General features: G+C 31.7%; 1 protein-coding gene across 1 annotated transcript in view; it reads right to left on the bottom strand.

The window, feature by feature from the left end:
- The window catches only part of LOC118740854, a gene marked incomplete at its 3' end in the record, with an annotated part of 173,507 nt that overhangs the window by 103,320 nt on the left and 51,792 nt on the right, over window positions 1–18,395 (bottom strand). The window contains 1 exon segment of the mRNA XM_036472578.1: window positions 9,704–9,771.

Raw genomic sequence — 18,395 nt, 5'->3', positions numbered from 1 at the left:
GGCATTTGTGTATGGCGCCGCTTTGCCGCTCATTGCGTGGCCTCGACCGTAAGGATATCTTTCAGCAGGTCATCCTTGCTGCAGATAAACTTCCAGCACAGTAAAATGATTTCAAGCGAGATGACAACGTGCGGAAAAGTAGTTTCTTTTAAAAAGCTCTTCATTTCGTGCCATTTAGGACAATATGGTCCATTTATATTGAAAGTGACATAGGTAATTTCTACCTCTTGTGCTTAAATGATTGGTTCTCCCATCATAAACGTAACACGTTCAGATACAGGTAAATAATCGCTGCAGTCAAACGGCATGAAATGACTTATGCCACTTTCAAAATAAACGGCTCATATCATGGATATTCGTTTGCAGAAAAAATTTAAATTTATTGGACTGTAATATTTGTATTTGAGAAAGTCTAGGGTTTGTAAAAATAGATTACATCAAGCAATTAAAACAAAAAAATTCTAATTTAAAAAATTTACTTTGCAAATTTTTCTTTGAAATCATTGTTTTTTTTTAAAGCTTATGTATATATTTGTTAAAAAAAAAAATTGTGTATGTATTTATTTCGCTGATTTAATTTTTTTAATGATTTAGTTTTGTTTTCTTTGAAATTTTTTATTCTGGTTTTGTTTTAAAATTTGTTACGTATTTTGTAAAAAGGTGATTAAAATAGTTTTTTACTGATTTGGAATATTTTTTAATTTTAGGGGTTTGACATTTTATGCTTTTATTATAGGTAACCATTAAAGTGCAAAAACATTTTCTAAAGTTATTTTAAGACGATCAAAATTAAACTTTTCAACAAGTCAGTTATAATTAAGAAAAAGAATCATTTACTAAGCTTTACCTTTTATAGATTTTTTTTTTTATAATTGAGTTAAGGTGAAGTGAATTGAATTGAAGTGAGTTCAGGTAAGGTGAGTTTTGATAAGCTAAGTTGAGTTTAGATAACTTAAGTTGAGTTATAGTAAGTTCAGCTTAGGTGAGATGAGTTGAGGTAAGATAAGGTGAGTTGAGGTGAAATAACATTAGTTGCGGTGAGTTGAGTTGAGGTGAGTTGAGTTGATGAGAGTTGAAGTAAAGTGATGTGAATTGAGTTGAGATGAAATGAGGTGAGTTGTGGGTGGGGTGAGTTAAGGTGAATTAGGACAAACTGAGAGGAGTTGATGAAACATAACGTAACATAACAAACATAAAACAAAACATAACATACCATAACATAACATAACATAGCAAACATAACTTAAGATAACGTAACAGAACATACCATAACATAACATAACTCATTCTTAAGTTTTATCTTTTTCCATGCCTCTAACTTTATCTCTATCACTTTTTCTTTATGTTTTTAAACGATTTTTTTTATGTCTTTACAATAACAAAAAGTATCCACACACAAAAGAAGAAAAAGAAAAACTTGTCCGACGCCACTGTGGCAAACACTTTTATTGAATGAAGATTAAAACAATGTCCATTGACCAATGAAAGAAAAACTGCAGATATCAAACTGTGTGCTGAACATATTTATGCGAAATTACAAAATATAATCACAGCAAACACAGTAAACTTCTTTTGTTAACAATCGATAAAACAAGCAATCAACAAACTGAAAATACATTTGTTAGTTACAAACTACTACGAGTAGGGGGAAAAAAATGTTACAAACGAATTGTACGGAAAATTAACCAAGAATGACAAGTTGTGTGAAACTATTTGAAAGAGATGTAATGCGAAGGGGCAATAAACCGGGCGATAGCAGGTAGCAGACTGTGATAGGACAAATGTGCAGAAATATATTTACTCGATGAGGCGTAAGCGATTAAGAGGCGAGCAAGTGGACGATTGTGAATATAAATAGACAATCGAATAATAAATATACAGGCAAGTTTTAAATCTGTGGAACACTCTAGATACAAAAAAAAGCGGCACTGTTTTTTCATCGAAATTATAAAATTTATTATATTCTAAGACTTTCGGCAAGATATTAAGATTTACGTGAGTTCGACTTATACGAACATACCTCCAGAAATCGATTTTTTCTTTTATAAATTAAATTAGTTTTAAAATTTTTTTCCGAAAAATCAGCTCTGACGATAGATAAGCTTAAGCTTAAAAGGTCTGCACAAAAATGTTTAAAAAATTTTATTAACGGCATGAAAATAATAAGAAAATTGTTGATTCTTGGACGTATTTTCAAATCGTAAATCTCCATATTTTTCGAAGTATTTTTGCGGATATCTTAAAAAAAAATAAATGAAATAATTTCGGTTGAAAAGCTGCAACTTTATTTTCTGAGGCAGCGTACATATATTACGTGTGTGTACATATTACACTTACAAAAGTATCGCACAACAAAGATAACAAAATCGCAACTACTAAAATAACCAATAAAATTACAACAAAAAAACCTCGGTTTAAATGTATATAAACAAAGCAAATGTCCTAACCGCATGAATACCAATGAACTTTTGTGTGGCCGAGGGGGCGTATGAGTGACACAGACAAAACAGCTGGTAGACACAGTCACTACAACACTTGCGCCTACTTATAGAAAGCTTGTAAAACAACGCACTTAATGTACCTGTAGCTGTGGATGTGTACGTGAAAGCCACATGCGGACCGGTCAGGCAGGGGTCAACTGGGGGAGGATGATGTATGCATCTACAAGTGAAAAACAAAAACAAAAAATTCACAATTCGAGTCATGTAAATACATGGGACATTCCATACCAAAATGGACGGGGTTCACACTTCGTGTGTTTGATTTGTTTCAAATTTTTAGGGTTAATGGATACAAATAAATAATTAATAAATATTAAATTTGAGCTTGTTTAGTACCTTTTTAATAACTTTACAGCACAAAAAAAAAAAAACAAATCGATTTAATAGTTTTCCAAATATCTCGAGAACGGGCGAGGAAAAAATTTGATTAAAATTTGTGTATGTGTAATTTCTAAAATTTTCTATGAAAATAAATAATTAAGAGTTTTTTTTTTTGAAAAATTTTTCACATAAAAATTTTTTGATAAAAATAAATAGTTTTTGAAAATATGCCATCTCAAAAAAAGTAGAATAATCACAATGGTGGCTAATACTCAGAGCGCAATATTTAAGTATAGTATTATGGGGTGAACTCTACAATAATTTGAGTTATGCATTTTTTTTACACAGAAGTTGAGTAAAATGAGTACATTACAAATTTACAAAGTTTTTAAATTTCACAATTTTTTCGAGTATGCAGTTTTTTGCCCATTAAATTTTAGTATAATAAAGTGCAAGTTTTAAGCTACTGAAAAATTGGGTTGATTTTAAATATTTTTTATGCTGACGGCTTTTTGCACTTTTTTCTTATGGAAGAAAATTCGTAAGACCGTTTTCAAAGAAAATTAAAAAAAAAAATAACACCAGTTTTGCAATGGCTTAAAATTTGCACTTTGTTATACTTTGGGCTACAAAACTGCATAATCAAAGAAATTCTAAAAAAATTTAAAATATTTCTAAATTCGTAGTCTACTTATTTTCCTCAACTTCGGTGTAAAATTTTTTTATCCAAAAATTTGTATGTGAAAAATTTTTCAAGGTAAAACTAAAAAAATATTTCTTTTCATAGAGAATTTTGATGTGTGTATGTGTGATTTGTTTCAAATTTTTTCCTCGCCCCGTTCTCAAGATATTTGGAAAACTGTTAAATAGATTTGTTTTTGTTTTTGCGCTATAAAGTTTTTAAAAAATTTTCAATCGAGCTAAATTTCATATTTATGTATTTATTATATATGTTTATCTATCAACCGTAAAAATTTGAAACAAATCAAACACATGAAGTGTGAACCCCGTCCATTTTGGTATGGAACGCCCCCCACATACATTGTTTTTGTTGTCCACTCACCTGCACTGCCACCTGCGTAGACTATTTTCTTTTTGCTTAATTTTGTTTTTGTTTTCATTTCACTAATGTGTAGGTGATTTATTTAAGAGCACTTGCAGGCGTTTGCTTGTTTGCTGCCAACTGTTGTTTGTGACTACGCTTGTATACCTACAAAAATACATACATATCTATTAGAGTCCAGCGCAATTGTATTTGCCGCATTTCATTCAATACGTACTCCTTGCATTGTACTCTACTCCCAACACATTGTTACTTTTTTTCCGCATACATACACTACTTGGCGTTGAGAGAGTAAATACTTGACGTACTTGCTATTACTCCACCAAAGTACGTACTCTACTTTCCCTCATCGCGTACGAGAGATATTTGCTGCTGCCAAAAGGGAGTAGCAAATCTACTCTCTGTATACTTGTAGTACGGTAAGTACTTGCGTATTAAATTTCAATTCTGGTTGTTAGCCTGCTAGTTGATATCGTTTTCAGCGCTGGTCAGTGAAATTGAAAGAGTAAAAATAGAATATGGAAATCGACGATGTAAGGAAATGTTTACGGCCTTATTTATAAAAAATAATGTAGATTTAGACAGTTGTTTAATGTGACATTTTCATAAAACTTTTGTATTCAAGCAGCTTTTTAAATCTATGTATGTACTTAAATTTTTATGAAAGTATTATTTCTCGTCTCTAATTTTCTATAAAACTATTTGCAGTCATTAACCAACAAATAAGTTGTCAAAAACAATAACTTAAGCAATGCTGCTATACGAAATAAAATTATTAGTGGCAAATCAAAATTTTGGAAAGTGCCGATTTTCACATTCGAAGTTGAACATGGTAGCGACGAGATGTACGAGCATTTTTTTCTTAAGAGCTGCATACTGATTTAAGAAATTTTTTATAGAAGAAAATTTATTTTCCATTTATTGTGCGTAATTTTATATGAATTTTTAGTTTTTCTTGAGTGCCTTTACAAATAAAAAAAATTTCGGAATATGTACATACATATGTACATACATACGCAGCCATATAACTTGATTTCAAGAGAAACGAATTTTCATTTGGAACGTTCAGAAGGCGAAACAGCTCAGTAACTGGTGCGATTGCACCTTCTGAACGCGTTGTTGCGTACTTCTGATCAACTGAATAGTTGCGTGTTAGATGATCGTAATATTTTTCTGATCATTTGAGACAACATGTTGGTGCGTACCTTTGAGAGTTGAATTTGACAGCTAATGTATGAAGTCGTTCAAAAGACGCATAACGATCACTGATTTTTGTTTAGCAACGGTTGCGCTCAACTGCTGCGCCTTCTGAACCTACCTATTGATAACTTTTTTTTTTTGATAACACTGCGACAGCTCAAATTGGTATTGAGCAAACCCAAATGCAAGATAGAGTTTTCGAATTTCATTGAGTTTTTTTAATAAATACTGAAATTAGAGGTGTATGAATGGCGAAAGAAAAACTTCATCCGATTTTTTTTAATTCGAAACTACATTTTAACATATGTACATATGTCCATGCATACATAAATATATTTAATATGAACCCATGGTTTCAATTCTACGCATATCGTCAGGGTTTTCCTCACAACTTGGTTTTGCTGCAGTGAAGCGACAGAACAAGTGACGAGAAAAAATATATGCGGACACTTACATATGTATATATGTATCTATGCACATACGTATCTATGCACATACGTATCTATGCACATACGTATCTATGCACATACGTATCTATGCACATACGTATCTATGCACATACGTATCTATGCACATACGTATCTATGCACATACATACATATGTACTTAGGTATGTATATCAGCATTTTAGTTGAAAGTACGTTTTGCTCGTCGCTCTCTTCATCGCTCCACTACATTCCTGTCCTTAGTTTTTTTCAAATACCACAAATGCGCGATCCAGAAAATTCTTCTATCATTCTTGCCACAAATGTATGTTTTCTTCGAAAATATTCAAGTACTACCAGTAGAGTACTCTACTGTCAAATACCTTTTACTCGCAGTAGTTGCGGAAGGCAAAGTAAATACTCTACGCGTGTTGCTATTGATCGGTAGTTTACGTACGCTTGCTGAAACTGGTTTATGCTTACTCACAATTGACCCGAACGATGAAAGTAGGGGATGGAAAGTATTTGCGCGGCGATCGGATGTCTTGTTGGGCCGTTTAAATGGAATTGCGCAGGAGTCTAATATCTATACATAACTATATGTGGGCGCTTGTGCGGGGTTTGTGCCTGCAAATGGCAACAGATTTCGATTAATGACAGGTTTGGTTTGGTGAATGTTGGTGACATGGAGCACACCCACATTAGGGGTATTCTCGAAGTCTTGCACGATGCACGGATTGCACGAAATGCAAAAATACTATTCCAAATTTCGAAGAGTACGAGAACACCCCATTGCAAAGTGGTAGCATGCATGGGGAGCAAGCAGCGAAATTATGTATCAAATACAATAACAAGAGACAGCAAAAAAAAAATTAAGTGAGCGAGATGAGAGGAATGAGAGAAATATGTAGCAATTCCAACAACCAAACAACTAGCACAGGGTCGCTATTATCTTGCTATGCTATTTTGCAAAATATATACATGGGTTTCGACGTTGCATATTTTGCAGCGATAGGAAATGTTGTTTCCCATGAATTTTCTTGTTGTGTGTTTGCAATTTATGCAATCCGTGCTACGTGCAATGGCTTTGCAAGATTTGGAGAATACCCCTATTAATGCTTTCACTGTTGCCTGCTGCGGAGGCTGCTGGCAGTTAAATGTCGATATGTGTTTTGTGTTTGTTACTCATACGCCATGTACACTGCTTTAAGTGATCGGATTTGAAAAAGCTGGTACATATTTGATTTGAGTTCCAAGCAGGTATTATTGGTCAGTAGAGTTTAATAAATTACGATTTGTTTTGCGGTATTTCGGTTTTGCGAATGCTAAACCAGAAACCTGAAGGCATATGTAATAAATTTTTTTTCGAACTCGTACACATTTTTATTTAATGAGCAAACATTATTTCGGTAGAAGTATAATGCAAGCAAATTGCTGCTCCATTAATGCTTAATGTAGTGTGCTGAGTGCTTCATTAATGTATAGCAATAACTAAGTGGAATGTTTCTCTGGAGAATCTATGGTTTTTGTATGTTTCTTTGACTGAAAAATTTAAGATTTGGTAGTTATTTCGGCGTCTTATTCGCTTCGAGACGTTTTTCGATGCCGCCTAGGCCAAGTTTGCCTAGAAATTCCCTGTTTGGGACGGGTCTGTATAACTAGTAAAAATGTTATATTTTTCCAGAATACGGGATGAGTTAACTTGCAATCCCGATTCCCATTGGCCTGTCTCTCTTAGCCGAAGTGCAGCAAGAGGTGCCATCTACTGACTTGCCAGATCTAGTGTCAGAAGTTCCAAGAATACATTTAGAGCCTTATTTGGCGTTGTCCAGATTGCTACTTTGCTGAGTATATTAATATTAGAGGCCCGTGGATCTGCGGATCGACGCAAAGGCCACAACGCGTGAACCATCTTGATACATCGCGAAGTGCCCTATGCATCCAGTTGCACAGAGTGTGCGGGAACTGCCCCTATACGCTATGGCTACGTCATCCGCATAAGCGACAACCTTGACGATTCCCCATTTCATCTTCACAAGAGGGAGTTAAGACTGGTTTTTCACTATGTCATATTCTGACGCTAAAATTGGTCGTCATATTTTGACGCAACTTTATCTCCTTTATCCATACCTTTACCGATGATATTATGGGCCAAAAACTGAAAGATAGCCGATTTCGCAGCGCATGTGCACGACTAAAAACCTATCCTGATCCAAATCAAACGATTAACCGCTTTTCGATCCCATTTGGCAATGTGTTTTCATTTATTTGACTACAAATGCCACTGACATAGTGAAAACCAGCCACCAAACCAGGAATGTGATAAAAGGCAATCTAAGAGCATAATAACTCCCTTTAGACAAACTCTAAAGTGATTAATTCCATAAAAAGTCTAAGGTTGGAGTTATCTTTAAAAGGAAAGCTCAATAGATCTAAGTTTGTATGTATGTACGTCGCAACGCATGTATTTCCTCAACTAACCAGCTAAATTTTTTAGGCGACCTCTCAATATTTATTAGGTCACCCTTTTTTTAAATTAATTTTTAGACCAGTAAACTTACTTATCGGTACTACTTAGCGGTACTACGAGCAATTTTTCAAACGGCATGAAAATTTTCAGTATGTAGTCTGCAGTTCCTCAGATGAAAGTCCACAATGTTTATATAACTTATGGCTGGATCTGAAGAAGTAACTCGCCATCGGTGAGGTAGTCACTCAAGAAAACCTCAAATATTCAGAGGTAATTTTAGAGTTTGTATAAACCAAGCAACCACAGAGCGGGCAGCTAAAACTCACTTTAATTATGATAAAGAGATAAACATGGAGACTTTTAGCTTCCAACTTACTTTACTTTCCATATATTACATCTGTCCGACCACAGAATTGGAGAAAATATTCAAAATTGATTCAGTAAAGAATGCCTTCTCTAGCATCTTAACTCTGAAAGGCAGATGTCTTGGAAACACAATTAGACAGTGAGGTAGATGACATTACAAATGAAGACATCCGTAACGATGGAGAAGTACTCGAGAAATTTTAACTTGGCTAAAAGAGCGTGGAGGGTAATAAGAAACCAGACAATTTAGCCAGACCTTCAAAAAAGAGAGCAAAAACAGAAAGAGGCATTATGTATGTGCAAGAGAATCACTGGTGTAACACAAGGCGGTTCTACAGGTCGCACTATCTACTGATAGAGTTATGAGTTGTGGTCACTGCAACTCCCTTTGTTGCATTGTATTGAGAGAGCAGATCACTCGGAGCAATATCACGAACATGGAAACTATGTGGCCAGGAATTTTTGCTTTTAAGATATTCGTATTTGACTTGAATTTTTACATATTGATATAAAATTTTTCTGCAACTGATTAAATTCCCTATAATTACTACACATTTTTACACAGCTCTTTGTGGCCACAAACGATGTAGCTGTAGTGTGCCGTTGGCAGAAATTCGTTTGTTTATATCGATGCAACTTTTTCAAATACATATTCAAAACACTGATGGTAGACTTTAGTTTCAGAAATATCTGCAGTTTTGTACGTGACATTCCTCTTCGTTAAGCTAAATACACACACAAAGGCAAACGGTTTTAGGAGTCGATATACGTACATACATTGCAAAGGTATGTATATCCTTTGAATTTTCAGGTATGCATGTATATGCATGTGGATTTGAGTGCTGGGTATGCCATTGTGCTGAATAGCAAATCGTATTTTCGTTTGGCAGCAGTGATTGCTTTGTTTCCTGTAGCTGAGTGCCGCATTGGCAGTCAGCGGCTAGCTGTCAGAAAATCAACGAGCACAGGTGCAAATTCGGATTAGAGTGAGTGTTACGCACGAGAGTGTGCGGAAATGATTGTATTCGAGAGCGACATTCGAACGTTTGTTTTTGTAGATATACATATGTACTACACACATAACTATATGCTGACTTTTGTGAGGATAGAAAATGTGAATAACTTTGTTTATTTGAATACAAATATCAACATTTGTTGGACTTTCAATTCACACACTATTTTTTTTTTTTTTTGTATTGAGAGTGCGATTTTGTTTATGCTGAACAAAAATGTTAATTATTTCAGATGATGTTTTTGTTATACTTAAACTAAAATACACGTTTATATAAGTAGATACATATATGTATACGTAAGAGAACAGACTAGTATATAGTTTTCATTGTTTTAGCAGACATACCTGTTGAACTTGCATTCCTGTTTCTGTCACTTTTGTTGTGTTGATATAAAGATGAAAAAATTCATAAGCTGGAAAGATAAGAAAGGTGATACAATTTGGTTTAGTAAGCTTCATTTCAAACAAAAATTCAAAATTTATGAAAAAATCATTAAAACACTATATATACTTTGCAAAAAATACTCGGAGATAAATAATATGAAGAAAATAGGAATTAAATATATAGAATAGTGAATTTGATTAAAAAAAATATGATATACAGTTTCACGAAAGCAATTTAAAAATAATTATTTTTTTTCAATTTAAATTTAATACAAAAACTGACAGATGAGTAAAAATAATTTTTCAATAATAAAAGTCCATTTATTTTTTTACAGGCAATTTTGAAATTTATTCCAAAAACAAAAACAATTACAAATCTCTAAGTCATGTTAAAAAGTTTGAAATTCAAGACATTTTTTTTAATTTTTTTTATGAAAATTGGAAATTTATTTAAATTTTAATTAAATTAAAAATTAACAAAACAAAAAAAAATAAAAATTAAAAATTAAAAATTTTATTATTAACCCAAACCCAAACAAGCTTAAAATCGGAATATTAAAGTTGGTAATGATTAGCAAGCTTTCAGAATACAAATATGTTAAATTGAGCACGTGGAAATATCATAAATTAATGCTTAGAATGTTTTTTGTAATAATAACTTTTTTAGTTAAAAATAAAATTTTTTAGTATGAGATTTTCGGTGGTTAAAAAATTTCGTTATCTAATTTTGAAGTTTTTTTTTGAAATGTTAATAAAATTCGTAAGGGAACTTAAATGAACAAATTTATATGGGCAAACATTTTTAGTATAGATCTGTCCACATCTCTCGTTAAAAGGATTCGGTAAATTTGCTCGATTTTAGTGTATTAAATTTTATTATATGTAAATAAAAAAAAAGTACATATCGCTCATTTTCTTCAATAACTCAAAAAGTCAAAAACTGGAGAATGTTTTCAATTTACACATATTGAAAATGAATACATACATACCATAGAAGAAGAGGCAACTGTCATTTCTGGATATTGAACTGGATTTTTGTTTTTTTTTGTCATTATACTTTTGTAGTAGGTGGGTGATATGTACATATGTATCTGAGAATTGTGATTGGAAAAATTTAATTAAAAAAAAAAATTTTTTGTTTAGTTTTGCAATTTTTTTTCAAATTTCAAAATCAGAGTTGCTTAAGTTTTTTTGTTTTTAAATTTGAGGCTTATGTTCAAAATTAAAGAAAAAATTTAACAAAATTAAAAAAAAAAATGTTTAATTTTAAAACCAGTTTTTTAAGATATTGTTAATTTAAATTTTTGGTTAACATTTTTTAACTTTATATTCTTTTTTAACGATGTTATTTGTTTTTGGTTTTATTTTAAAAATTTGATTTTCATTAAACACATTTGATTTTTCTAAATACATGGCAACTTTTCAAAAAAATGTTTTATTGTCTTCCAAGGCTTATTTTTTGTAATTTCAAAGAAATTAAAAAGAAAATATTTTTTGGTGCCGCTTTTATTGGTTTAAAAAAAATATTGTTTACTTTGGTTAAATAAAAATAAATACTAATAAAAAAATATTTCTTCGAGCTCATTTCATAATTTCCTTAAAAAGTTATTATTTGGGCTAGTTTTATAAATTTGAAAAAAAATTGTATTTTTGTTCCAATCCTTTATTTTTCCTTTTTATAATTTCAGTGAGTTCATTTTCTTAAAAAAGCAATGAGTTCCAAATATTTTCATTATATTTTCGAACTTAGCATTTCTTAAAGTTTTTTTCTGAAGTTTTAGTTTTCTCAAATATCAAAAATATCCAAATAAATTTATATTAACTTGAAACAAAATTTCAGCCGAAGCTATTGCAATAATTTCTCTTCGTTACTAGAATTTAGCAGTTAAGTTCATTTCTAGCTAATGCAGTTTTGTAGTTACGTAAAGAAACGTTCCTACTTTTTCGCTACTAGTTCTTAAAACTATGTAAATTACTAAAACAACAACAGTACGGTGTTAATATCACAATCAACGCTCAATGCTTACAATAAACAATGCAACCACGCCACACCGACTAATTAATTTCGGAATTCTGCTGAAAACCGCAAAATCTCATTATAACTTTCGGCCTACACATATACACATATACACTCATACACATGCACGCAAGCACATAAAACAAATCAGTTGCCACCTTCCCGCCAACATACAGCACATTGTTGCACATGTCTGCTACACCTTATTTGTAGAGTCCGCCTCACCCTCCACGGACAGAAGCCGAATAATAACCGCACATTGCTTATGCAAGTCTACCTATGTATGTATCAGAATGAATGAAATTTTCGCATACCCAATTAAACTTTTGCATACACTTAGGCGCTGTTACAGTACCACCCCAGAACTATGGTGGCGCTGGTAACATGAATATCAGCAGTGTAACATGATTTTGCTGCTTGGGGCGAGGATGGTGAAAACTAAAAGTTTAATACGAGTATAATGTAATTTCAATTTGATGGATATGCATAAGTAAGTGCGAAATGAATGAATTGCAGTAACAAAAAAAAAAAAAATGAAGAGAACCTTCTCATAAATTTCGTTACATTGAAGAACTTTTTTTTGCTTTTTTCTTTTTTATTATGCTGTAACAATAACAATCAACTTATGTAAGTAATCAAAAAAGTGCCAGCGGCCAGCCACACACCTGAGCTACTACTTTGTGTTGAGTTGAGCTGTGTGTCGATGAGGGAGGTGATGGTGAGGAAGAAAAACTAAGACTTGAGCAAATAAGCTGAACAAAAGGTGTCGAACAAAGGTCAAATTTTAGCACAAAAGTCTAGGAAGTATAAAAGAGGTGCAAAACATGGGATTTATTGTTATTGGTTTTTTTTTTTGCTTTTCTTGGGACTACACACACTTACATACATATGTATGCAAATATACCATAATCTGTATATATGAAGGTTGACTAGCAAAGTGGTTCTTTTGTAACTTCTGCTGAAATTAATTTGAGACTTTTAAGCCGTCGTAAAATATGTATGTTACCGCATGAACCATTTTCGATAATTCTTTTCCTTTAACGGAAAGATGGAATCCCAAGGGTGGTCTCATACTACCAGTGAGCGGAACATTGGGTATTGAAGAAATTAATGAAAATATTAAAGTTTTACATGAGCATAGAATTCGGCTCTATATTTTGCTTAAAAAATACTTGTTAATTGCTAGCTCTTGGAACCCTTCACGATTAAAGAAATGTGGTTTCAGTGGGTAACATTTTTTAAATAAAAAAAATTTTTCCTTGAAATGTGTGATTTTAAATTGCATATGAAAACAGATATTTTGAATTTCATGTTTCAGCAAAAAAGAAAGCAGGTTTTTTTTTTTAGAATACACAAACACCATAGTTTTCCCAAATTTTGGTTTTAAATCAGATTTTTGATTTTATTTATTTTAAAATAATAAATTGTTATTTTTAATTCTAGAATAAATTTTGTTTTGAGTACTAAAGAAATTTTTTAAATAAAAAAAAAATTATTACATTTTTTTACAAACTTCTGGTTTGAAGATTGATATTGTATGGTAAATTTCCAATATTTTTTCATAATCTGGTTGTTCACACTTGTCTGGTTATCAGGTTATCTGGTTAAAAATAAATTTTCTGTAGTGTATTTCGTTGTTGTACAACAATAAAATACACTACAGAAAAATTATTTTTAAGCAGACAACCTGATAACCAGGCAAGTGTGAAAAACCACAATATTTTTTTTTACAAATGTAAACGTATTTAACTTTGATGCATTAACTTTCAAAAACAAATTTTAATAAACAAATTGTGTTATAAGTATTTTCGAAATCAAGAATTTTGAGTGCCACAAATGTTTACTTTCAAAAATAAGTAAAAACATTTTTTTTTTCAAAATCCTAGTTTTTAGTTGTTAATTTTTTTTTTGTGGTTTGGGAACCCTTATTTTTAACACATATTAGGATTTCGACGATTCGAATTTTTTAACTTTAAAATATTTTAAATTTTAGAAAAAGTCGAATTTGATTGAAAAAAAAATCTGTTAAAAAAGTACTTGCAGCTGGTTTCACCAGCAATTTAAATGGAAAATGATCTTTTATTTTCTGTCAATTTCCATATAAGATTCAAAAAACTAAAATCATTTTTCAATTAAATTGCTTTCGTGAAATTGACTGTTAAATTTTGAAATTTTTGATTCATACTGAAATTTCGGAATTAAAAAAAAAAATTAAAAATGCTTAAACTACAGAAGTAAAATGAATATAAATTTTGGTTAACTTTTTTAACAGCTTTGAAGACTTGCATTCTAATATTTTCTGTTTAAAAGTTTTTTCCTACCAAAATTTAAAAAAATTGTATATTATAAGTTCATACTGAGTATTGAACTATCAAGAAAACTTTAATCTACATATAAAAACATTCAAGTAATGAAAATAAAATTTATTCTATCAAAATTTCTTAAACCTGTTTATGGCTCTCAAGATATTACGTATGCAGGTATATTTGGTACAAAACTTTTATAAAGGTTTTTCTCCGAAATTAACTACTAAGCTTTAAAAGTAGTTATAATTAGATAGGTACCTGGGTTTCAAAATTTCCTAATTAATCTAATCTAATTTATCTAAAAAAATTTGAAATACGATTATGTTAAATTGTATTAAATTAAATTAATTTAAATAAAATTAAATTGATTAAAAAAAATTAAATAAAATTTAATAAAATAAAATTAAACTAAATTGAATAGAATGAACTGAAATACATTTTTAAATTTCTGATTTTAAAATTGCCTCTTTTTGAATAATAAAATTGAAATTGGAAATTCCCAAAAAAAAATAAAAACTATTACAACAAGTAGAAAGCCCCCTTCAAGCACAAATAAACTAGTAAACATAAAAATGGGGTTTTTTCGAAATCCAGTCTTTAGAATTTCGCAAAAAAAATTTTATAAATGTACGCGTTTAAACTAAAATTTTTCGAAGTCATCCCGCCTTATCTTTTGGTGCAGGTTTTATATTGATCTATTGATAGTTTTTTCATTTCTTATGTTTTTGAAAAGAAAACAAATAATTCTTAAGTAAAAAAAAAAACAACAACCGACCTTAATGATCACATAAAAATTTAGGAGTGCTCTTAGTTTCCAAAGTTATTGGGTACCAACATATAAAAATATTCCGGCGAATTCATAATATTCTACTTTTTTAAAGTCGTTAAAAAAGCATTGTAAAAACCATGATAAAAATATAGCAAGGTAGAATCGTTCTCTCAATTTGTCGGCCATGATTTTTTTTTGAAGTTTGCCAACATTTTAAAATCATATACAAGTGAAAATAAAAAATTGAAATTGTTCGAAATTGTTGTTGCTTGAGATTGAAAATGAAAATGTGTGTGTGAGTTTGTGAGTAAATTTAAAAATTAAATTGTTTGGAAACGTCAAGAATTTTAAAAGTGACTCTCAGCGGTTCTACCTTACTATATTTTTATCATGGTAAAAACATAAACTCTAAACAGACTTACATATATTTTTTTAAATGACGTTCCGTTAAAAAAAATTCTTTAAAATTATATTATTTTAGTAAGACTTACAAAATACCTTCTATCAAAGTTATATTCTATTTTATTTGATATTTTATAAAATATTTGCTATTGGAAATTGCTGTTTATTTATCTATGTACTTCCTTCCACATTTGTTTTGCTATCATCTGTCGAAGCATTCTAAGAATTTTGCTTTTTCTGTTGCTATTTTTTAACACTTCCCCGCAATTCGCACTTCCTGACACACACAGGCTTCCTTACACCATTCGACATTGTAATATCTCACTTTTGTTAACAGTTAACAGCTTATAGCGGTGATAACTTTCACACGTGGGAACACGTGCACACACACACCTTCAGCACGCAACACAACGAGTGCGCCGGGGCGTATGAGTAATGCGTGCGTTGGTAGAGCGACTTAAGCGACAGAAACTCCCACGCCCGCTACGCCATGCTCGCCAGCCATTGTGTGATAACATTTTCTTAACACATGTAAAAACAATTTTCTTTTAAAGCTTTTATGCGTGCCAGGCGAGTTATTTTTTGTGGTTTGCGGAAAAGGGGAGAAGAAAAAGATTTGCGCGGTAAAGGGAATATGTATAGGAAGGTGTGAGTGACATGTGATAGCTCTGTACGCTGAGCGATTTTCTGTGGCTTGACGCTGATTTGTATATGTTACGTAACCATAATTGATTTGCTCGTAAGGATCTCCGCTACCTGCAGGAAGTGAAAGACTGCGTGGTGTTTAGGTAGAAGTAAAGGTTTATTTTATTTTGCTTTTAAGTTGGTGGTGTGGCTGTGGCGTTGGAAGTTTTAATGAAAAATTAAATGAGTGGTATTTTTGAGCAATATCTGCATGCACTTCTTTTGGAAAAATTATGTTGCTAAGTAGGGAAGGAAGTAGCAAGCGAAGGTTAACACCATTGATTAGATTCCTTATATTTATGTATATCTGCATTGAACTAATCTGAGACAAAAAAATTCTCCAAATGAAAAATATATGACACATTTGGTGATACAATTCTATACATACGCATATACCATAGATATGTATGTATGTATGTATATTTAAAGCCCGCATGAGGCCAATAACCGCCGAAGGCTAAACTCATTTGGCATACATCTGACTTGCTTCGGTTACCATGTATGGACTAAGGCATACCAATGTGCGAGCAATATACATATGTACGTAAATATACGTAAATATGCATGTCATTGTATCTGTAAGAATGCATCTACTTACTCTTGTTTTGAGCTCATCTGCTTTTCAAAATGTCACATATGTAAGTGGCTATTACAATTGCAACCACAAAAAAAAAATCAGACACAAAAGCCATTTACCGAAGCCTCTTTGTTAGGCAATAATGCTAAAAGCCAATCTCCAAACCCCTTTAAAATTTGCCTAACGGTATGATGAGCGTAGTCAGGGCACTTAACTAATACAAACGTATGCCAGCACATACATATGCATGCATTTATAAATATATGTACATATCCTTCTATATGTACATACATACGTACGGGTATGTTTGTATGTCTATAGGGAATAGGCTGCTAGCCAAAATATAAAATTTGTCATTAATGAATGCATAAGTAGAAAGATACTGTGCTAATCAAGGTGATAGTACAATACATATCGCACACCGTCTTTAAAAAGGGGCACAACTCAAAATTAGACGTTTGTCAGAAAATGCCACGAACTATTTCTAAGCACATGAAAACTATATGGGCAAGCGAGACTTTACCTTAGATTTTTTGTTTAACAAATTATAAAAAAAATTTTATCCAGCTTTTGCTGAAAGGTAAATAAAAGCTCTGTGTACAATTTTAGCGCATAATTTCAAAAATGTCAAATTTGGAGTTGTGCCTCTTTTGAAGACGGTTTGCTAAATGTATGTATGTGTGTAAGCTAAAAAACTTGCACAAAGTAATTTTTAGTTTCGAAACCCAAGTGAGGCGTTGGGGATGGAAAAAGAAAAGGCTGCCCAGAAAAAATCATAAAAATTAGCAAACAGTTTCTTATTTCTCTTTGCAGTTTCGAATCAAATAATAAAGAATTAAAGAAAATATATTTCAGAACCGAGTACTGGTACTGAAATGAGCTCCGTGGTTGCCCATTTCGTAAATAATAAAAAAATTGAAACTGATTTGTTCATAAATTTTGTTTTCATATTTATATAAGATTCAAAAGAATACTTTATTGTGCCCATATTTCAAAACTGGGTTGCCACCTAGGTAAAATTAAAAACTAAAAAAAAAATTGTTGAGTTCGAATAGAAAACATCATTTCCGGCGGGAAATATTTTGTAACAGGGTTGCCACCTAGTTCAAATTAAAAACTTGAATAAAAAATAATTGGGTTTCCATTTTTTTAATAAATACATATTAATGTTTACAAGAAAAATAAGTGAAACTTAAAATTATAAATTTTCTTTTAATTAAAAAAAAAATAAAGAGAAAATGCGACAGTTTTTTTTGGATTCGACTTTCCGTACTAATATCTTTTTAGTGAATGCTCTAAACTAGTGTAAAAATGTCCGGCAACACATGTTCCATATAGTTTAGATTTTTGGCAGTGTTATCGGCTGCGGGTTTCGGTAATTATACACAGTCAGCAGTTGTTGCCAATGCCAAGCCAGCGGCAGCTTTGGATCTCCGCGCAGCTAATTTTTAAAACCTTTTTGATTATATAACCAGAATATCTCTGAATGTACATACATACATGTATAAGAATAAGTAACTACGCTTGTGTTTGTTTATATAAGTAAATTTGCATTTAATGGTTTTAATAATTGCCACAATGTAAATAAACAAATATTTTGGCTGACAGCCAGCAATGCATACACAATTAATACCAACCAACACACACATAGACTCACTCCAGCTGCAACACTATTTAGTTAGGCAATACACAAGCCGACACACTAAGTGTAATCCAACCAAAGCACAGCTAAATATGCCACTGACACACGGCTTATGCGGTTTTATCTTGGCCGACACATCTGTACATATGTATGTATGCACCTCGACATTCTATATAAGCCATATTGTACGAAGGCCCGCTTCGCTTTTCCTCGTCCTTCACTTTGCTTCTTGACTATCGCTCATAAATCATTGCTG

Source organism: Rhagoletis pomonella, unplaced genomic scaffold, assembly GCF_013731165.1.
Source record: "Rhagoletis pomonella isolate Grant_MI unplaced genomic scaffold, Rhpom_1.0 Rhpom_scaffold_00006, whole genome shotgun sequence".
NCBI classification, from domain to species: domain Eukaryota; kingdom Metazoa; phylum Arthropoda; class Insecta; order Diptera; family Tephritidae; genus Rhagoletis; species Rhagoletis pomonella.
The sequence above is the reverse complement of the archived record's forward strand: the minus strand, read 5'-3'. Positions and strand labels throughout refer to the sequence as shown.